The sequence below is a fragment of the Protopterus annectens genome, chromosome 1.part0 (genome assembly GCF_019279795.1).
Source record: "Protopterus annectens isolate FY-2018-M chromosome 1.part0, PAN1.0, whole genome shotgun sequence".
Classification (NCBI taxonomy): domain Eukaryota; kingdom Metazoa; phylum Chordata; order Ceratodontiformes; family Protopteridae; genus Protopterus; species Protopterus annectens.
This window is the reverse complement of record NC_056725.1, coordinates 715,168,139-715,192,134: the sequence shown is the minus strand read 5'-3', so window position 1 is coordinate 715,192,134 and position 23,996 is coordinate 715,168,139.

The window sequence follows — 23,996 nt, the reverse complement described above, 5'->3', positions numbered from 1 at the left end:
AGTAGCTCTCAAAGACCACTTTCTTAACACCCATATATGCTCCTGTAGTCACATGACTAAACTACCATAAGACAATTTCCTGAACCTGCACTCTTCTTTTTCCCTTTATTTTTAGTTTTGGTTATTATTTAACTATTTTTGTTAACCACTATGCTACTACTGTTATAGTCTGATCACGAGAATTGCATGATTTTTTTTTTGATTGTTTATCTACCAGTTCCATACATCTGTAATTTTCTGCTCATCTTTTATATACTATGTTATATTATATTTCAATGTAATTGTTTTTGTGGAGCTTTTCTCCCCAGGCCTCCACTGAAAATGGGTCCTTGGCCCAATGGACTTTCCCGGTCAACAAATGGCAATCAATAAATCAATAAGTAAATTAAATTATTAAGGGATATAGTTTTGCCATATTATGCATCTCTCAGATGTTATGACTTTTTTATTAAAATTATATTTCCTTAAAATATCTCATATCTCTTATGATTGGCATTATCATAAGTCCTGGCTACATTTCATTCCATAAACTTATCCCATCTCATCATCAATAATGCTGTCACAGACTTAGATAATTAGCTTCTTTGTACTCTTGCTGCTACTAAAACCATAAACTTCATTTCAGGAATTAAATTTGATACGGCTTATTCCCTCTGCAATATTGCCATCAAAATCTTTATTAAATTTATATTTGACAAACATTTCCCTTCTCTCCCTTTTTTCACAAAAATATGTATATATAACTATACTAAATTTCTTGTACAAATTAAAAAAAAAACTTGAAGTACAGGTGGTATACATAGTCATTACACAAATGCGTTAAGGCTGCCTGTTTTGTCTGTGAATGAGTGCAGCTAAGCCACGATTCATAGAGGCCACTTACATTAGTGAGCGATGGCCACAAAAAGCAAAAGTAAATGAACATATAATAAGATGTAAACGAGACCAACGTAAAGCAGCGTGTGGTAATGAACCATTCTCTTGCCTCTTTGCAATTCATACTGGACATTTCCCATTTTTTGTGCCCTCCACTGATATGTTATATAAAGAAGAGTCTTGCAAATCCTATCTATTTTGCAATCTGTAAAAATGCTGTCACCTGCTGCTAGTCTTGCTACTTCCAGCTGTTTGTTGGTTGTCTTGGATGAGCCAAAAGCACTTGCACCCAGCGAGAAGGCAAATTTATAGGCAGACAAATTATAACTTTGATAATACCTGTTAGTTCAGAATTGACAGGGATGTTATAAGGGTTTTAGTGAGAATTTATGACCCCAGTCAGGTACTGAAGGAATGCGTGGACTTCTATTCCTGTGGACACAAAAGTATGTATAGCTCATTATACATGCCACGGGGATCTTTCAGAAACAGTCTGGGAATACATTGGGTATCCTCACAGGCTTCCACCTCAAGGATACGGCATAAGTTTCTGATCTACTCTTGGAGCATGTGGAGCAGTACATCTATTTTCCCAGTCTCGCCTCAAAGCTGAGCCAGGACTATGGATGCATTTTATGAGGTGACACATTTATCTGAGGTACAATAAATGGCACCCTTGTTGCAATTAGGGCCACAACTGGTCCATAGCAGAAACAGTACCACAATATGAAAGGTTCACATTTCATCCATTGCCAGGTAGTGTGTGATGCATGGTGGTGTATCACCAACATCTCTGCCCAGTGTCCGGGCAATGCACAGAATTCCTGTATCTGGAACACCAGCCCACTCTACCGTCTCTTGCTAGATGGTAGGATGCCCAGTGGTCATCTTGTTGGTAAGCTGAAAAATATTGTTTTATTTCTTCAATTGTATTGAAGTAATTATACATGGTAAAGTACATTGTTGAATACTAAATCACTTTTCCTTTGTTTTGCCCTCACGGTATAAGACTGCATGAGTAAGTTGTGTCTAGATCAGAACTATGGACCATAACATTTGAGTTAGTGTTTCCTTTCTTGTAAAGAACACACAGAGTATAGCTGATGCATGCAGTGATATCCATGGGCTATGCTGTGTGGTGCATGGTCTACTGTTACTCTTCATCTGACAGTCCTTCTCATCCTCAAATCATTTTTTATTTATTTCAGAACAGTTACTCATATTATCGCTTATAAATGTCATGCCTGAGTGCTCACTTACTCCTTTTCAGTGATGTCATAAGGCGTCATATAAACAGTAACCACAATTTTAACTATTTTGCACAATAAAGTCTGATGAGGCAGTGTACCTAAGCATGCATGTACCGAATGTTCTCAAGTAGTATATGTTGTATAAAATAAAGAAATCAAACTCCACAAGGCTAAAACCAAGCTTTAATCAAAGGAACAAGATAAGCGCTTTCACTGCATCAGTAGCTTCCTTCAGATCATACTCAACAAAAATTGTAACCACTTTAAATAATACAAATTACCCATTCACATAACTCAATTCAAGTCAAATCATCTTAGATGTGGCCTCAAAGGGACTACATCATTTAAACCTAAATCTCTATCTACTCCCAGCAGCACCATCTAGCTTCATTACATTCAGTTTTGCTCACAGTATCACCTTTTCTTTTATTGACATCTGTAACCTGTAAAACTATAATCTCAAAACCATGACTAACACCACACTCAGTGACATACTTGGCCAGAGCATTTCTAAGTTCACCTACATTAATATCATAAATATGTTCTCTAATGCGTTCACGCAGAGTACGATCTGTCTTACCAACATAGAATCTATTACACTCTTGGCAGCAAGCCAGGTATACAAAATGTGTCGTGCAACAATCCGCATAATGATGGAACTTAAAAATGCTACCTGTCCTAGGGTAAGCAAAGGAATCTCCACTATCTATATATTTACAACAGGCAAAATTTCTAAAAATAAAAGTGCCTTTCCTTGCAGAACATCTCGAAAATCCATCTACATTGTTCTTATAACACAAACTTCTTTTAAGGGATTTTTTTATTCTTAAAACAAAATCTCAGTCTATCACCTACTATATTTTTAATAGTCTCATCTGCAGTTAATATTGATCAATGATCTCTTACAATTTGACAGACAGCTTTAGTATATGAATTATAGTACATGGGAACTTGTCCTGTTCTGATTCCTATGTCATTCTTAGGAACACTGTCTTCAGGACCCTTATAAGAAAATATGGTCTCCCCTTTCCTCTCCTATCAATATTTTCTAGAGTTAAATGAGTAGTAACCTCTGTCTCAGAGTAACCTCTAGACAGAAACTCTGTGTTAAGAGTATGAAGTATTTGTTCAACAACTTCATCTTTACAATTCAGTCTTGACATTTTAATGCCCTGTTCTTTCATCACATTGTGGTACACATGGGGTGGGTGCATACTAGTCTATGTTGCAGATGAATCTTTCTGCATCGTTTCATATATACTTCTGTGTCAAAAGTGCCATCTCTTGACAGTTTTACACATACATCCAAAAACTCAACTTTAGAGCCTATCGAGCCACTGTGAAACACAAAAACAAAGTAGATTGATTCAAAAGTTATATGAAATTAAGAAGCTGTTCTTTAGTTCCTGTCCAAATAAGGAACATGTTGACAAAACACCAATAAAATGAATATATTTTGCATAACATCCAATATTGAGTACCTCTTTTTGTTCTCATTGGGTGAGTACTATGTTAGCATAACTATTTGCACAGGGTGTGCCCATGGCAAACCTTTAACTTGCAAATAGTAGTCCACATCAAAAAGAAACACTTTTTTTTGTTAGTATTAACTCAATAAAGAAACAAATCAAATCTATTTGCCCAACCAAATAGTTACTAGAATTGGCCAAAATCTCTTTCACAAAAGATACCCCAATGTCATCGGGGATTTTTTTTTTTTTTAACTCTGTCTCTAGTGAATGTAGCCTAGGGAAGTTTTACTGCAGCATTTATTAACTGACTACCTTACAATAACCTGTACTATCATACTGCACTGCTCTTTGATGATGAAACTGCATATACACAGCTTTTAACTGCTATAATACTTATTTTTAACTGCTGTTGCATAGTGTAACTTATGCTCTTTACCCTATTCTGAACTGTCTCCCACTAATATTCATCTCTCTATATCTTCATAGCCTTCACCTTACACTGCCTTTTACAAACACTAAATCAGTCCTGCGGAAGTCAGACTTCTTCTGAGCCTCTGCCCTCACAAAAATAAGGAACATTAAATCTCCCAGTGGTCAAAAGAGAAAGCAAAAAGAAAGTTTTTAAGTATGTTTTTTGTTTTTTGAGGATTGTCTCCATAGTTTAAACTATCTGTCATAGCTCTACTAGGCTGGTTATAGATCGCTCCCTACCTGGTTTCGCTAACAGCCCAACCCCTTTGCTTTTCCTCTTTCTTTACTTTTCATACCTCCAACTACACTTGCCTAAAATGAGTCGTTAGGACTTTTCTAGTCTTTTCCAGTCATTTCTGCCCTCTGCTCACCATTGTCTTTCCATCGATTAGCAGCCTAATTCCCTTACTAATCCTTTTGGCTCTGTGGTCTATTTTTCTGAAACAGTCGAAACTCGGGGCTAGCCCTGCCCCTTTCGTCCTCACTTCGCTCAGGTTCACTTCACTCCTCTACCACCGCCATTCCCAGCCCCCCATATCCTCTCCTTATATCCTTGACACACCCATAACTTGACACCACACCCCTTCCTGTCCTCTCTCCTGATCTCCCTTTCCCCTCCTTCTCTCTAGTTACAACTGTATCATGACTGATTCCAACTCTCCTCTCTCATTAATGGCCCCTATTGGTCATTTTCTTAACTCTACCCACAATCCTTATTAATCCACACACTTTCCTACAAACCTCGACCAAAATTCAAAGCAATTAATTGTTATTAGTCTACGAAATGACCATTTCACTTTGTTCCATTATTTATCTCCCTCCTTTAATGTTCCTCTCAACTTTGACCGCCTTTCATCCTCATTTAATACCAGTCAACAATAGCACCATAAAATATCAAGAATATATCTTCTCTTATCCACAGCAATCTGTCATCACTTCATCTATCCTCCCTGTAAATACTCCCCTACCCAAAATTAAATCCCTCCTACCTGCACTATTCATTCTAAAACTAAAACAAGATATCTCTATAGCTATCTTTACAAACACAAGTCTCACCACCTCCCTACTGTCTTACTTCTATCAGGTCACATTCACCCCAACCCAGGAACTGCCAAACTTCTCCTGCCATTAATACTATTCCTTCCAATCACCATGCCCCTACCCAGCCAAAAAAACATCTTATTTTATTCAATGAATATTAGAAGTATAATCAATAAAAACAGTGAATGTCACGCCTGGGTTGCCTACCATGCCCCATATATAATTACCCTTAGAGAAACATGGCTGAAACCACATATCCAGACAGTGATATTCTTCCCCCAGGATATAATATACTTTGCCTTAATCACCCAAAAAAAGGAGGGGGGCTGAGTAGCTATCATCTACTCAAACCATCTAAACCTCACTTGTATTAAAGAACAAATCCCACATTCCCCCCAAGTTGAAATCCTAGCAGCAAACCTCAAACTCAATAATTTCTCCACCATCACTGTAGTAGCCATCTATATTCCTCCAGGGGATAATAATCTCTTGCTCGAACACTTTCTCTGCTATCTCAATGAACAGTACTCACATGAAATAATTCTCCTTGCTAATATAAATTGTCTAGCTCTAAATAACCCTAACTCTACCTCTCAAGTATTAATCTACATGTCTTTACTCAACTAATAGCTACACCCACCATTACAACAACTCACAAATTCCTAGTATCTTACTAGACTGGATACTAGTATCTGACCCTTCTACATATCATAACCCAGAAACCCTATGCAATTCCCTTATTGACTACTCTCCTATAAAAGTTATGAGATTTACTCCCCATTTTACCAGAACTCATAGATACATAACTTGTCGAAAACTATCTAGCTTCTCTCCCGACACCTTTAAGACCCTTCTCACTAAAATAAATTGGAGGCACCTTAAAGACCTCCCTCTGGATGAAGCATTCCAATCTTTTAACTCTATCTTCCTTAATATACTAAACTCACTTGCACCCCTTGGTACTGTTAGAATAAAATCAAACATATACCCATAACTCTCCAAGGAAACCTGCTTTCTCATGAGAAACAGGGATAGGCACTGGAAAACCTGGATGAGATATAAACTCCCCTCTGACTTGCAAAAGTACAAAGAGTTTAGAAACTTGACTAAAAAACTCATTGCTAATGATAAAAAGGAATTCTATTTCAACCCTCCTATATCACTACAATCTATTCCCAAAAAATTCTGGAATTCAGTAAACCAAATACTTCATCCTGGAAACCCCATCTCCCCTAACCACTATCCAAACAGGACACCTGAAGAAACTGCTACTATCTTTAACAGCTTTTTCATAGAAACTGTAACAAAGATGGTTAATACAACCCCCCCCCCCCGTTAAGGATTCTAATCTCACAGTCCTCTCTCCTATTTCCAACTCCTCTAAATCTTTTTCTTTGCAACCTGTATCTACTACTGGGTTCACTTTATAATCTCGAAATCCTGAAATATCGAATTTCAGAATCTTGAGACCATAAAGTCGAAAGCCCATAATAGCAAAACTCTCAGAAATGTGAAATTTAAACTCTCGAAGTTCGGAGATGTTGAATTAGCAGTTCTGGTGTTGTGCTGTGTTAATAGATAGCTGGAGATTCAGGTAAATGTTTATGTTCTAAGGGTTTTGGGGAGGGGCTTTAGTGTGTGTCAGTGTGTTTTGCTACTGTGATGTGTGTGTGTGAGGGGAATGTAGCTTGTGTAATGGTGTTTTTGTGTGTTTGTCTGTGTAGTGTGACCTTGGAGTTGGGGGGGTGCAGGGGGGCTTACCCCCCTTCTTGTATGTAGGGTAGGTTTGTATGTTTTTGTGTGGGGAGGAAGGTCTATGCATGTGTATGTGTGTGGTGTATGGTTAGTATAAAAGTCGCTATTTTGAATTTCGCGCTTTTGGGGTTTCGATGTTTTGGGAGTTCCGCTTTATGGTCTCAAGATTCTGAAATTCGATATTTCAGGATTTCAAGATTATAAAGTGAACCCCTACTACCTATATCACATCTCTTCTCTCTAAATTAAAACCCTGCTCTACTTCTGCTGACAACATTCCTTCCTATTTCCTCCAGCTAGCTTCCGATACTCTTGCTTATCCTGTATCAATCTTAATCAACTGCTCTATCACTGAGTCTACTGTTCCATCTATCTGGAAAAAATTCTTCACATTACCTATTCACAAAGCAGGAAACTCCCTTGAAATCTCTAATTGTAGGCCAATAGCCATATTGTCACCCCTTTCTAAAATACTTGAAAAATGTGGTCTATATTAGAACACTGAATGTTCAAAATTTCGAGTGTTCTAATATTGAACCCTATGAAATGAAAATTTAAAACATTGAACATGCAGAACAGCGAATTTTTTCCTAGGGAAAAAACTTGCTGTTCCAAAACACATACACACAACACAAGCACACCAAACAAACAGCAATCCACACACATACACCTAAACTCTTACACCTAACCCTACACAAAACTATAAATACACCACTAACTATCCACTTACCTTAACCCAAACCCTAATCCTAAGGTCCGTCACTATCGCACAGTCACCTCACCTGCGCCTTAACCCTAACTCACCTAACCCACCCTAACCCTCACGTCCACACAATCACACACTTACCGGAACCCGACCCATAACTTTCCACCACAGTGCTGAAAATACCGAAGCAACAGAAACGGACAACCGAATTCTTTCCCTAGGAAAAAATTTGGTTTTCTGTTTCTACTATATTTTCAGTGTTCACTAAAAATGGGTCAATATTAGAACACTCAAAATTTTGAACGTTCAGTGTTCTAATATAGACCCGAAAAATTTATACATAAGCAAACTCTGCAATACCTAACACAAGAAAACCTATTTACTCCTACCCAGCATGGTTTTAGTCCAAAACACAGTTCAACTACAGCCCTTATCTCCTTTACTAACACCATTTCACTGGCTCGTGATAATAACAAACTTGTATCCTGCTTATTTCTAGACCTCTCTAAGTACTTCAATACCATTTCACTCTCTACTCCTGGCTAAACTGACTTAATTTCTCACCTGCTCTCTTGGTTTTCTTGCTGTCTCTCTGATAGATTTCAATCAGTGAAATGTCTCTCAGCACTCTCTCCCCCTCTCCCCAAGGATCCATACTGGGTCCTCTGCTATTTAATATTTTCACCAACCTACTATATACTTCTTGCACTCAGTCATCTCTTGTACAATATGCAGATGATTCTAATGTAATCACTATCTCTGACTCTCCCTCCAGTCTCATCTCTACTACTCAGGCAGCCTTTACATCAGTTGAAACATGGCTCACCAACAATCAATTAATCGTGAATCCCGAAAAAAACAAGCTCTTACTCTTCCTACCTAAAACTCTTAATCATCTCATATCTACTTCCACTATACTGTCACTAAATAAGACATCAATAGTACCTGAATCTAGTGCCAAACTCCTAGATGTCACCATTGACAATCAACTTAAAGTTGACTTGCACATCAGCAATTGCATTAGGAAGCCTCACCAAAAGCTAGGCCTTCTACACAGAAACAGAAAGTTCCTCACCTCCAAAGCCAAAGAAACCTTATTTCATACTTAGCTCCTTCCCAGTCTACTATATGGTTCTCAAATACTCACAAATCTCAACACTACTCTCCTAGAAAAATCTAACTCAGCCTATAACAAGGTAGCCAGATTCTCTGCCCAACATGCTTATAAAACCCATCACTGCATCTCACTTAATCACCTAAACTGGCTGGAACTACCCAATCTGCTTCTTCTTTTACAGCTCCAGATTATACATTCTATATTATACCCAACAAACTATTGCCCTAACTTATGCTACTATATATCTCACTACTCTCCATCTAGATCACTTCGAAGCTCTGACCAAGACCTGCTACTTATCTATAAACCTAGGACTAATATGGGATGCAACTTATATAGTTACCATCCTACCATTGCATGGAACAAACTTCCTCTTCAAATTAGGTTACTAACTCAACCTAAACAATTCAAAGCAACTGCTAAAGAACATTTAAAAACTCTATGGTCATGCCTCTGTTCCCACCCAATTTAAAAATATCTCCCCATCTCTAAACCACCTAATAACTAAATACTACTCATATCTTTTCTCCTCTCCTCTCCTCTCCACTGTTCCTAATTCCTTACCAGTCACACTCAACTGAGACATCTTACACCTTAGCAAAACACTTTACTCTTCAAAATATCTCCTTTAAACTGTCACCTGATGAAAAAGAATGATCTATCCAGAACTAATACTCTAAGACTGTACTCACATTTTCTGTAAACTAAAGATGGCTTGTAAATATATCAAAAATGTTTAGTGTGCTTTTTTTCTCTAAGCTTGTAATTACCTTTCTGAATAATCTTATTTAAATTTTTCATTTTATTTGAACATCTGAATATGTAACTTTCTAATGTACTGTGCAATGTTTTGGAGCTTTTCTCCCCAGGCCTCCACTGAAAAAGGGCTATTTTCAGCTCAGTCAGATTTTCTCCTGGTCAACAAATGTAAAATAAATAAATAAAAAATAAATAAAAAGAGAAAAAATGTCAAGTATGACTAACAAGGCCTCTTGTGGTTCTGGTAAATTCTTGGTACTGTCAAACAAGCTAACTAAGAAATCATGCATGTCACATAGTACTGAGCCCACTTTATCTAACAAAGGTCTAAGTTTTCACTCAACATAAAAGGAAAGGGGTTGAATAAGGCTTCCATTCCCAGAAACAATAGGTCTTATTGGTGGTAATCTCAAATCTTTAGGAATTTTGAGGAGACCATAAAACACAGGCATATAGGGTTGCTCAACTATTAAAAAATTCAACAGATCTTGATCAATGGCTTTCATACCCAAGCAGTCACGTAGCTCATTATGCAACCTGTTAATCATCACTTCAATGTAATTTTCTGAAATCTTCTTATAAGTTGCTCTATCATCTAACATAGTTAAAATACTGTTAACATAAAAGTCATTGTCCATTAAAACAATACAGTCACTTTTATCTGCTGGTCTAATCACAAGTGACTCATTCTGTTTCAGTTGTTCAACAGCTAAATATTCTTCCTTCAACAAATTAAAAAAGCCAGGCTTCCTCTTATATGAACTTTCAAAAAGTTCATGTCATTTAGATTCACAGACTTTTGAGTACACCTCTAAAAGTGACTGTAAAGCTGGATTGAAACTACTCTGTCGTTAAAAACAATTCTGCATCACACTAAAGTCAATATCAGCATTCATATAAATCAAATTTAACATCACATTTCTAACTAAAGTATTAACATCAAAAACAGTGTCCTATAAGTCACCTCTTGTAGAAGGTAAGGATAATCCCTTCCCTAAAACACTCCCTTGTTGTTTCGTAAGGATGACTGAGAATCCCTTCCCTAAAACACTCCCTTGTTGTTTCGTAAGGATGACTGAGAATCCCTTCCCTAAAACACTCCCTTGTTGTTTCGTAAGGATGACTGAGGAAATATTCCAGATCAAACTATCCTTTTTTGCTGCCAAAGCTGCAGAATGGTTGAGCAAGGACTCAAGTCCATGGATTGCTTGCAAAGCTTCCTCCCTCGTACTGGTGAATGCCTGCCCATATGAACGTCTCTGATTGGTAAAGGCAGTGTGGAAAAAACACTGACATCTCCACAACAGTAGTAGGCTGCCTAGTATTGGTTTACCTCTGAACTACTTGCTGTTCAATAAGAACAGGGTTCTTTACATGTGAATTTAATTTGTCATTGATGTCAGCGGCATTATGGTTCTCGTTTGCAGCTAACACACCATTAGAAGCCAGGTTGGAGGCTTCTATAGATCTAACATCACCGTTAGCCCCTGGTACTTTCACTTCTTGCTGTTCTGTCACGCCCCCTTTTTCATGGAACTGTACTCTAGTCTAGGAAAAGATGTTGCCTGCATGAAAATCAGATTGTACACCGTGTGAATGCATTAGAGAACATATTTATGATATTAGTAGAGGTGAGCTTAGAAATGCTCTGGCCAAGCATGTCACCGAGTGTAGTGGGAGTCATGGTTTTAAGTTTTTAGTTCTGCAGGTTACAGATGTCAATAAAAGATCAGGTGATACAGTGAGCAAAACTGACTGTAATGAAGCTAGATAGATTGTGCTACTGTGAGCAGATAGAGATTTAGGTTTAAATGATGTGACCCGTTTAAGGCCATATCTAAGTTCACATGGCTTGAATTAAGTTATTTGAATGGGTTTGTTTATGCCTTTCGGCTTTTCCCGGTTAGGGGTCGCCACAGCGGAACTTTGGTCCGCTAATGATTGGTAGTGGATTTTTAAGTACCGGGTTACCAGCCCTGACGCACAACCTTCAACGAAGGCACGCCCCATTCACATATGCCTCCACACAGAAGACGCTCTAGCTGAGAATCGAAAGTGGTTACAATTGTTGCTGAGTATGATCTGAAAAAGCTACTGATGTAGTGAAAGCACGTATCTTGTTTCATTTATTAAAGCTTAGTTTTAAATGGTTGAAGTTTGGTTTCTTTATTCAACTGGATTTTTGCTGTCACAACACTCAGTTTCTCCCACTTGCTGGTTCATTGATTTTAGTATATGTACTAAAAAATGTTAATTCATTATTTAAAATGAGTTCATGTATTCCATTTGAATGAATATATATCATATTTTTCATATTATGCAACGTTTTCTCACTTTAAAGTATGTTGTCTGTTAAGGTACTGCACATCAGATAATTTTGTTACACACAATACTTTGTGGCTTCAGAGACAAAAAGTATCACCATTTGTTCAGTGGAAAGGGTGACGTGGAAACAGTGTTTGTTTATATGGTAGAATACTCATTTTAATCTGTAATTCTGTTATTAATGTTTCCTTGAAAACTGCATATTACTTTGAAGTTATTGGTAACTACCAGCTGTAAGAATGGTAGTACATAGAGAACTGATGTTAATGACTTCCACAGTTCTCTGAGGATTTAAGCAGTACCATTACTGTTATGAAATGTATACAATTGTAAAGTGTCTTTTTTTTAAATAACATATTCCCTTTTAATTAAACATCACATTCACCTGTATTTCTAAAGGTCAAATTGTACCTGATAGAACTGTTACACTGATTCACAGTAGTTCAAGATCTAATGAGTCATACACATTTCCTAAAGACAGTAAAGACAGGTTAGGTGATGTTACAAGGGATTTTGAAGTGTGGCCTTTATGAAAGCTGGATGGTGAGTTGGTTCTATATTGTGACCTCACTGATGCAGGTGATCCTGCAGACACTGATCTGACAGTACAGCAGGACCATGACTGAAACTTCGAATGAGAACTTTTGCTAAGTGTAATTGAAAGGTGACATATCCTGTATGAAATCTGTTCTGCTTTTTCTCCCCAACTTATTACAATACTTTCTTGCCAAGCACTTGTAGCGTCATGTGATCTGTTTCAACATGTCCAGACAGTACCTTGCCCTCTTCCCCTTCCAAGACTGTCTGGTAAGTCCTGACTAGTGTAGAAATATAGGGAGCCATGAATGGGTGGTGTGCCACTCTACTATGCATCATTGTGATCATAGCATTATTCAAACTCTTTGCCATTTCAAGGTAGTGCTAGAAATCTTCACAGAGGCCCTGGAGGGCTCTGACCATTTCCAGCTGACTTTTTGAAGCATTGCTCTGGGCCCTAACATTGTCACTGCACATTTGCTGCCTGGCAGCCAGTGCTATTTGTGTTTCCTGCGGTAGCTGTAACACATCCCTGTCTCCCCTTTGTAAAGTATTATTTGCAGACACAGTTTCCTCTGAATACCTGCTATCATGCACAAAGTGTTCATCTAGGTTTGGAGATACTGATGTAGAGATGCAGTATAATGTCAGTTTCTGCTTGGCTTTGTGATCTGTCACTTCCTGCAGAGTTACTAACATGTGGAGTGTGAGATCCCACCATTAAACATGATGACTGCATGCCACTTTCCTCAGGCTGCCTCATAAATGTAACTATGTTCTCGTCATCATCATCATCATCATCATCAGACTGATATACTCCAAGTTGAATGGTATAGTGGAACTGTTTGTTTCTGTTGATTTTGGTGTTAAAAATTATTTGAAAATATTACTAATAAAAAAACAGTATACACTATTGTATGCTTATTAAGGAGATGTGGGGGACACTTACCATGTACACTGCCCTCACAGTCACTCCATGTAGATGTAGATGCAGATTCAATAAAGCCTACACAAGCCACTAAAACCATGTGCATGTCATGGTATGGCATACAGAAAGTTCATTTGTATGTGCAACAGGCTGAAGTCTATGCTGCTGCTGCTAATAGACCATGGCCAAGAAGAAGAGTTTTCAGACTCCCATTAACTTATCAAAATCTACATGAAGTGGAAATTGTAGAGTGGTGCAGAGTAGATAGAGACACATTACAGGAACTCTGCAACCTCTGTCAGCCTCAACTCAGACCAAGGGCAACAGAGGGGAACCAACACTAGTGGAGACAAAGGTATGTGTAACATGTAGAATTTTAGAATTTACAAGAGCCTTTCAGAGACCAACAGGAGACATGCTGGGGGTGTCATAGGCAACAGCATCTAGGATCCTCCATCCATTCCTGAATGTTATGCTTCAACATGCCAGTGACCACATATATTTTCCCCGTACACCAGAGGACAGGGCCTCAGATGTGCAGGAGATCTACTCTGTAGCACACTACCCTAAAGTACTGGGTGCCACAAACTGTACACATTTAGAAATCAAAGAACCACCTAGGAAACAGAGAAGGGTCCACATAAATAGAAAGGGCTTCCACTCCATTAACTGCCAAGTCATGTGTAACGCTAAGAGAATCATTTTAAATATGTGTGCTGGCAACCCAGGTAGTTACTATGACTCACATATCTGGCACAACTCCCAACTGTGTCACATGTTCTCTAGGGGTGATATCCCACAGGGTCATTTACTTGGGGATGCAGGTTATGCACTGGAACCGTGGCTGATGACACCCATCAGAAATGCACATACACCCACTGAAGAACGCCATAATGACCACATGTTCAAACTAGAAATATCATAGAGCATGTGCTTGGGCTGCTGAAGCCGCATTTCTGGTGCCTAGATACACTTGGGAAAGCCCTGCAGTACAATCCATGTACATGTACTGAAATCTTCACTGTCTGTGCCATGCTTTACAATATCATCCTGAGAAAACAGCTTCATCAGTATCAACAAGGGGAAGGGGCACACATCCCACCAGCACTGGCAAGGTTACCACAGCCACATGCAGGTGAAAAGTTAGAGGGGAAACCTGCAGCCGCAGTGGTGTAGGCAGATGTAGGCATGCTCAATATGCCCATGCATTGGCTAACAGGCAATGCATAGCACACTTACTCACCACCTAAAGGCCTTAAACCTTCCTCCTATGCACATACATATAGTAACATTGATGCCAGGCAACTCTCACAGCCTTTGCCTGCCCATGTATTGGCTGTGTACTGCTTGCATCAGACAGAGTCAGCCCTGAGCTAAAAGTGTAGCAACTGCTGGATTTACAAGGTAAGTGCTGAACTTGAATTAGAACAAAAAATGTGTAATAATAAAAATTAATGGCATAACCTGGAATATTGTTATCTGGTAATGTAAGTAAGTAAAAGGTGGTTGATATTTACAGCAATGAATGAACGTTGTTCACATATAACTAGTGATGATCAAGTTTTTTCAGAAGCAGTTGTAGCTATAGAATGTGATTTTATGGATAGAGGCTATCGTAGTAATGATCTTCATCTAATGGATGGTATGGAACGTGAGCAGACGGGACTACCATATATTAAAAGGAATGGAAATACCTATAAGTGACCTATTGAAAAGAAAGGAGATAGAAGGAGGGTAGTTATTCCTTTTACTAATAATAACACATCCATTGTCGATATTATTATGAGACATTGGAACATCCTGCAATTGGATGATGATATTAAGGATTTAGTTGGTGAGAGACCGGCCTTTAGTTATAAAAATACTAAGTCCCTCAAACGTTTGCTTTGTTACGATAAGGTACCTACGAATAAGGTTACTTCACAGAGGAAGGGCACATATGCCTGTTGTACTTGTAATCAATGTGGATATATAATGAATTCCAATGTATTTATACATCCTGACACTGGGGTCAGATATGAATTCAATGAATATGCAGATTGTAGATCGAGGAATGTGATTTATTTGGCTTCTTGTAAGAAGTGTCAATGTTTCTATGTAGGTAAGACTAATAGGACATTGAGGGAAAGAGTTAGGGAGCATCTTTATGCTATCCACAGGGAGAATGAGGGAAATGCCCTGGCTAAACACACTCTGCAGAATGACATTACACATATAGGACAGTTGTTAGAGACAGAGAGGTTAGGCAATATTGGAAATAAAACAGAAAGAACGGAGGCCAGGTGGATAATTAAGCTAGCTGCTGATAAAGGTCATGGTCTCAATGATAAGTTATCATTGAAACCTTTTTTATTAGATAGGCCATTTAAACATTAAGTTATATAGTATATTTATATGCTTAGTGTGTTTTTATAACGTGTTTTTATGTATATTTCCTGTACATATATATTTTTTCTACATATTTAATATATTATTTTTTTTTTCTCTTGTGCCTTTTAAAGTAAATGATGTAATTTTATGTGGAACACATGTGACATGGAAAAGGTGCTTTATTGGTGCATCATATACATTTAAATGGTTTGAGTTTTCTTTGTTCTGTTAAAGTCTGATGAAGCGTTCTATGTGACGTGAAAGCGCTTACTTTTCGAATAAAGGGTTTTATTTCTACGTTTGTATACCTGATTTGCTTTGATAGTTGTGGCGTATTCACCTCCTTTATTTTGGATTTACAGCAATGACTTCAAGATGTGACAGCAGTGACTTATGTTAAATCCTGTGCCCTCTATCAGGTAATAGGCTTCAGGCATCAAAGATTTGCACATACCTCTCAAAAGTATTGATGGTCACTGAATGTCCTCAGTTTGGCCTCATACTTTTATACTAACAAATCATTAAGGAAAGAAGTTAGAAATTAATGACACACATTTCAGTCTCAGACTTCGTTTCCCTCAGAAAAATCCTAAAAATGCTGATGCAGAAACTGTTTGATTCTATCAACTGTCTCTAACTTTGTAAGACCAAAATATTTAAAAAGTCTCCCTATTGTTCAGCCTTTGTCTCATTTTTGTCCACCTTTTTTGCTATAAGAGAGTGAGAGGCATGTACACATTACAAAAACCTGTAAGAAAGCAGTACAATCAGAAAAACAGCATCACGCACATATCCTAAGCACTAAGTCAGCTATGCACCCTGAGCATCAGGCACAAAGCTTATGTATCCCTGAATCCAAAAGATAGAAAACAAGGATATGGCACAGTTAGCATCACTCGCATAGGGTGTTGTGTGAGTGTGTGTGTGTGTGTGTGTGTGTGTGTGTGTGTGTGTGTGTGTGTGTGTGTGTGTGTGTGTGTGTGTGTGGGGGGGGGGTAGGAAGCCTAGGCTGACACATAAGGTAACTGATTGCATATGGGTAAGAAAGAGAAACAGGCAGACATTTGGATAAAGTAACAAATGGCCACTGACACAAAATGAGCTTTAAGCTTCACAACTGAGCCATGTAATTGTTGTGAGCTTGTCTGCGAGAACACAGCCAAGCTCTGTACTAGCTCTACATCTTGGTATGTCACACAGGTCTGAGACTTGCATGGTAGAGGTGGCAGTTCATTTTCGTTGTACCTGATCCTGAGAACTGGCTCTGCCAGGTTTTGTACTCTCACATACATGCCCATGATCAGTGCACTGCTGCTACCTGAATGTGACTGCATGTCTGCTGGATGAGCTCTCCTCACGAAGACATCCAGGACCATGATCCCATGGCCTGCCATGCCTGGGTGTGGACACCTCAATCACTGACAGAGCAGTGGAAGTAGTGCCACTATAGGAGCATGATCGGGCATAGCCACATCAGCTAACCTATGCCCATGTGGATGCCGTTTCCTCCCAGCAGACATCACAGACACCCATCCATTCCAACATGCTATACACCCAATCCATTGACTCTGCAATACAGTGGAGCCAGTCACACATATCAGCCTGTGCTACATCTACAACCCTAAGCATTTCTTCAGAGGACATAGTGGAATGTGCCCTAAACATATGTCGAGTGGCACAGAAAGACACACATTGATCAGGGGAAGATGGACATCAGGCCTTCTCTGAGCACTCCTAACAACCCTCCTGCATGGCACGTCATGCACACTTTGGCTACAACCAGAGTCAACAGGCACTGAAGCTGCGACAATCACACTACCCTGATCAAGTGTCTAACACTCCACCTGTCCAATACCTGAGGGCTCACTAGAATGGATAGGCATAGGCCTACTGGCTGTGTCTGATACAATTACAGGGGGTGAATGAATATCAACCTCACTGTCAGATTCACTCTACCCCCGAATGTACCTCTGTTTGCCCACCATCATCATCATCAGAGTCTGCCAATACTCTGACATCAGGTGGTAAGATACCTATACTTCCACTGTCAAGATCACATGTGATAATAAGCAACAAACACAGGAATGAAATTAATACCTACACTACTACAATTTAATATATGCTAACAAACTAACACTGGTGCCACTATCATAGATGGGTGCAACAATACACACACACTGCTGACACCCACCTCACACATACAGATAAATGCTTATTTCTGTCAAATGCTCATCAGTACTGAAATAAAAATGTTTGGCTTACTATGTGCAGATGACTCCCAAGTTCCTAGGAATGATGGTCCTGGAATAAGTTAAGCAAAAGGTTAGGATGCCATTGTCACAATTAACAGTAACACAGGGGGTTAAAATGTTAGTCCCTTTATATGTCCACTAACAATACTTTTAAATATTTCTTGTATAGTATTACCTTACCTGTGAAGGCATGAGGCCACAAGCCAAGCTGGTCAGATAAGGAGACCAAAATTATGGTTTACATTTTCAGCGAGTCTTATTTGGATAAGATAAAGAAATGCACAAGAGCTTCCAAACATAAAAAAACAGACAATTGTTAGAAGTTAGGTGAGCACCTGTCATCCTGGACAGAGATCACCAGCTCCAGCAAGCAGTGCCATCACAGATACGATGGCCAGCAGCAGCTTAGACCAGACTAGCTGGGTGAGTGAGTTCACCAGGTAGAGGTGAGAAGGCCAGAGTTCTATACTAAGCATTGAAGTATCTATCTATCAATCTATCTATCTATCTATCTATCTATCTATCTATCTATCTATCAATCTATCTATCTATCTATCTATCTATCTATCTATCTATCTATCTATCTATCTATCTATCTATCTATCTATCTATCTATCTATCTATCTATCTATCTATCTATCTATCTATCTATCTATCTATCTATCTATCTATCTATCTATCTATCTATCTATCTATCTATCTATCTATCTATCTATCTATCTATCTATCTATCTATCTATCAATCTATATATCTGTCTGTCTGTCTATCTATCTATCTATCTATCTATCTATCTATCTATTATCTATCTGTCTGTCTGTCTATTTATCTATCTATCTATCTATCTATCTATCTATCTATCTATCTATCTATCTATCTATCTATCTATCTATCTATCTATCAATGTATCTATTTATCTATCTATCTATCTATCTATCTAGCTATCTATCTATCTATCTATCTGTCTGTCTGTCTGTCTATCTATCTATCTATCTATCTATTATCTATCTGTCTGTTTGTCTATCTATCTATCTATCTATCTATCTGTATGTCTGTCTATCTATCTGTCTGTATATCTATCTATCTGTCTATCTATCTATCTAGCTATCTGTCTATCTATCTATCTGTCTGTCTATCTCTCTATCTATCTATCTATCTATCTATCTATCTAATCTATCTGTCTGTCTGTCTATCTGTCTGTCTATCTATCTATCTATCTATCTATCTATCTATCTATCTATCTATCTATCTATCTATCTGTCTGTCCATCTATCTATCTATCTATCTATCTATCTATCTATCTATCTATCTATCTATCTATCTATCTATCTGTCTATCTGTGTATCTATCTAGCTATCTATCTGTCTATCTATCTATTTATGTATTTTTTGTGGGTCATATTAACGCATTCCCTCCAGTACAGCTCTTTTGAGTGTGCACCTTTAGCTCCCAGTGGGTGTGGCTTGAGGCTTAAAAAATGAAGTTATCATCTTACAGTTCTAACAAATACTCACTGACTGAGATCAAATATCAATACAATTGTGTTTGACATCAGGTATGCTTCAAGATAAAAGAGTCTGTTACCTTGTATGTAACATGGTTTTGGAATTATTAATGCAAATATGAACAGGCAATATTTGACACCTAGAGGTGCAGTAGGATATAACTGCAGAAGTGCCTGGAGGCACACTCAGCTGTAATGAGTTAAACACAGGTGTTATTAAAAAATGTAAAAAAGTTGCATAATACAAGATAGTTGTTAAAATAATTGTGTGTACCTGCTCCAAACTACCCTATCATATTAAAAAGTTGAAAAAATAAACGGGGGGGGATCTATTCCCCCATGAAAAAACATAGTCGTCAGTCCTCTCCCACCTCCTCCACCACAGCTCTTTTGATGCTTTCCTTGTTGTGCCTCCCATTTTCTAGTGTTTCCTGTCCCTCCTTTCCACTCTTTAATGAAACCATCAGGCCATCCAAATAAGGATGCCCTGTATAAAACATATTAACTCCCTCAATTTTTTAAATATTAATAGTAAAAGCTGTGCCTAAAGTGTTTCAAGTGTAACTGCACATAGCAGCATCCATCCAGAATATCTGAATACATATGAAGTAATAGGAAGACTATGTCTTTCATGTAGTACTTTGTATCTAAGTAATGCCTTACTTTAGGTACTTTACATTTTTGTCTTAAGTGACCGTGTTTTTTTTCAAAACGCCTTCAATTTCCCTTATTTAGCACTAATACCCTGCTCTTTATTTGCATATACGTGAACTGGCACTTCTTGCAAATAACCGCCATGTAGCTAGCTGCGCACTCCTGGACTAAGAATAACCCCCTACCTTATCAAAACAGGCTGTTTATCACTTAAATATCTAAAAAATATATAACAAATTTCATCACTGCCATCTTTCTTCATTTGCTTCTTTTAATACCAGTTTAATTTATTCTACCTTTATTTTTCTTTCTTTTTAACCAATTCTTTTGTAATCACTCAATTTTTGCCACACTTTTGTCTTCTTTCCTCTAAACATCTCCTACAAAATCATATCTACCATCTTCTTCAACTCAAATTTCTTCACCATCATTGATCAACAAACTTTGTATCTCCAGTTTTGTTTTTCAACACTCTTCTCCAGCAGGAGAAAAACCTTGAGTCTTCTACCCTTCATGATATATTTTTGTACCTATAGGTGGTGCAGCGGTAGTGTTGTCGCCTCACAGCAAGAGGTTCTCCCATTCAATTCTTGGCTGGAGCACCTTCTGTGTGGAGTCTGCATGTCCTCCCCGTGGTCGAGTGGCATTCAAAAGACATGCATGAATAGGCATGCCTTCGTTGAAGGTTGGGCATCGGGCTGGCACCTCGGCACTGTAAAAATCTACTGCCAATCATTAGCGGACCGGAGTTCCGCTGTGGGGGACCCCTAACCGGGAAAAGCTGAAAGAAGAAGAAGAACAACAACAACCAGCCTTTCACCATTTATTCACTCAAAACTAAACCACAAGAACTTCAACACTCTAAGAGACCAATAGCATATACTACAAAAAGTCCAAATAAAATAGAATATTTAATTGTATTGGTAAGCACTTTCATCCCACTCAGTGGAATTAATCAGACATTAAAAAAAAATCATGCAGTGTTTAAGTAAAAACAGCAATCAATCACAGAGAATTGTCAATGTACAATGCCCCCTCCTTCTTAAATAAACCTCAAAAGTGTCATTAATACTGGGCTTTACACATCCAGTAAGTTTGACTTGGAAGCTTATCCTTCCAAGATAATAGTTCTTCTGTTTCAACATTACTATCAATAGATGTTACATGTTCAATAACCACAATAACCACAAACATAAAACTGGTATTTATACATTCATTTGTATACTTATTAAAGCGTTACTTCCATCATGCATTCTAACCAAATATATATGTTCATAAATACGTTTGGACAATTTTTTAGAAGTTCTCCCAATATAAAAAGCTGGGCATAAATAACAAATAGCAGCATAAATAACATTAGATGCATTACAGGTGAAAACCTCTGGTATATAAACATTCAGATCACCCAACTTAACATGTGCACATTGTGTTTTTGTACACTTACAATAATTATAATTTCCACATCTGCACATAACCCCCACCACCACCACCTTTTTGTTTTAAAATTTCTTTCACTGATCTCTTTTTAAAAAATAAACCTTGGTCTCTCACCTACATATTTCATAATGTTGGGTGATCCTTTTATTATACTCCAGTTTTGATGAATAATATTTAATAGACCCCTCATCTGTAGAATTTGCAATTTTCATACTCAAACAATTGTTCTCTCCCAAAATCAGCTGATTGGCATTTATTAAATTATCATTTAATGTCTGTGGTTTATATTTAATACCTTTCTCCTTTAACACACAATTAACAGCTTTAACTATAACTTTACCAGGGTACCCTCTCCTCAAAAATTATTTTTTTAACAAATTAGTCTCATTCATAAAGCTATCATCATCTTGATTTAATCTACTTGTCCTCATCATCTGCCCCTTAACAATAATTGAATTTCATCTAGGGTGAGTGCATACTAGTATAATACAAACAAGCTTTACTATTAACATCCTTTCTAACAATATTTGTACATACTCTTCCTTCTACCTTGTAAAGCCCTATATCTACAAAAATTATCTACATTTTACTATATTCCATACTAAATTTCATACAGGATTCTACCTGATACAAGTAGATACAAAATAATTCAATTCTACTATAATGCCTATCCAAATTAAAAAATATCCTCAACACAATGTTTTAAAACTTTAATGTACTTCATAAAATCTAACTTATAAATATCAGTTTACTCCCACATGGCTATAAACATATTAGCATAGTTGGGAGCCATATCTGCCCCCATAGCAACACCACTTTTTGTCTATTAATCAGATAAAATAAAATCTAACATCTCCATCATGAATCTAATCTGATAATATTTCAACAAAGAGTTTTTAAATAAATAATTCACAGCTTTATATATGCCTTCCTCTATGGGAATTACAGAACATAACTAGTTTACATCATATGTTACTAAAACATCATCTGGATCTAAAATTACATATTTTGTGTTGTCTAGTAACAAGGAAAAATATCCTCCATCATCTTAAATAAACCTGGCCCATTTTTTACATATTTTACTTATTTTTAACTCTATTAACAAAACGTTATGAATCTGAAAACAACTGATTGCATGATTTAAATATATTCAAGAGTCATCTGTGGTTTACGATAGGAATTTGTTTAAGGGAGACATCGAGACCAAGGAGAAAAGGTAGGGGATATTCAGGCTCCTGGGATCCTTAGAGATGCCATGATTGACAGATCCCCAGAGACAGAGATAAACTGGAAGTGGAGATTACAAAAGTGGAAATTAGGCAATCCATACTCAGTCAAAAAAGTAGTAATCACTGGGGCAAGATGCGATCCCCATTGTGATTTGGACACAAGTGCCCTGAATTTGGTGAAAGCATAGATACTTCTACAATCAAACATTACTGGAAAAGAAGATCCCTGACACCTGTCAAAAGGACATTATAGTAATCATACCTAAAGTGGGGGAAGGTCAACTATATTGTTGGATGATATCACCTAATAACAATCTTAAATAATGACTATAAGGTGTTTGTATCTTTTAGTACAAAGGTTTGCCTTTATATTGGCTACGGGGACTGATGTGCATTTTTCTTTTTTTTTTGAAAGATGATGGACTTCAGCTAATATTTTTTGAACCCTGATGATATTACAAGATGCAGAAGTCAGTTAGTGGGAGGTGACACTTACATCATTAGATGCAGAGAAGATCTTTGATAGGTTAGACTAAACATATTGATTTTCAACCCAGGTTTCCCATAGCAGTTCACTTCATTCCTTAAGGAGATAGACAGGTGCCCAGTAGCAAAACTGAAACTAATGGGGATGATGGCAAGTAAAATAAATGTAACAAGTGGGACTAGATTGGTGTGTCCAGTGTCACCATTGATGTTTGCACGATACCTGAAACCCATGACCATAGCAGTGACAGAATAAAGCACAGGAGGATATCAATGATGTCATTTGGAACTCAAAGTAGGACTGTATGCAGGTGATGTGATCCTGTTATTGAAGCCTGATGAGGATCTGAACAAACTGTTTTAACTGCTCCAAATGTTTGGACACCTCTCAGGATATAAGCTAAATCAACAATAGAACAATTCACTGAAATGAGATAATAACTGGCATTCATATACCTGGGGATCTGGGCAGCCCCTACATGTGAGGCTTCAAGGCAGAGATCTTATAACAAAATAATGTTGAGAATTAAGGGGGATCTGGGAAAGTGGAAACAACTTAATCTAGAGCTGCATCAGACAGTACAGATAATGCAAATGCATATTCCTTACTTGGGGCAGGCCTTCTGATATGCCACAGACAGGATAGTGTTGAGCACACTATAGGCGTGGATCAGGGACTTTGTATGGGGATACAGTAAACACAGGTGAGCTGTGAAAAGACAAAGCTGCCAGTGCAGAGAGGAGGTCTATCAGTCCCTGATCTAGATCTATACAGATTTCTCTTTGAACAAGATGTAATATAACAGACTTCAAGATCAGATGGAAGGAT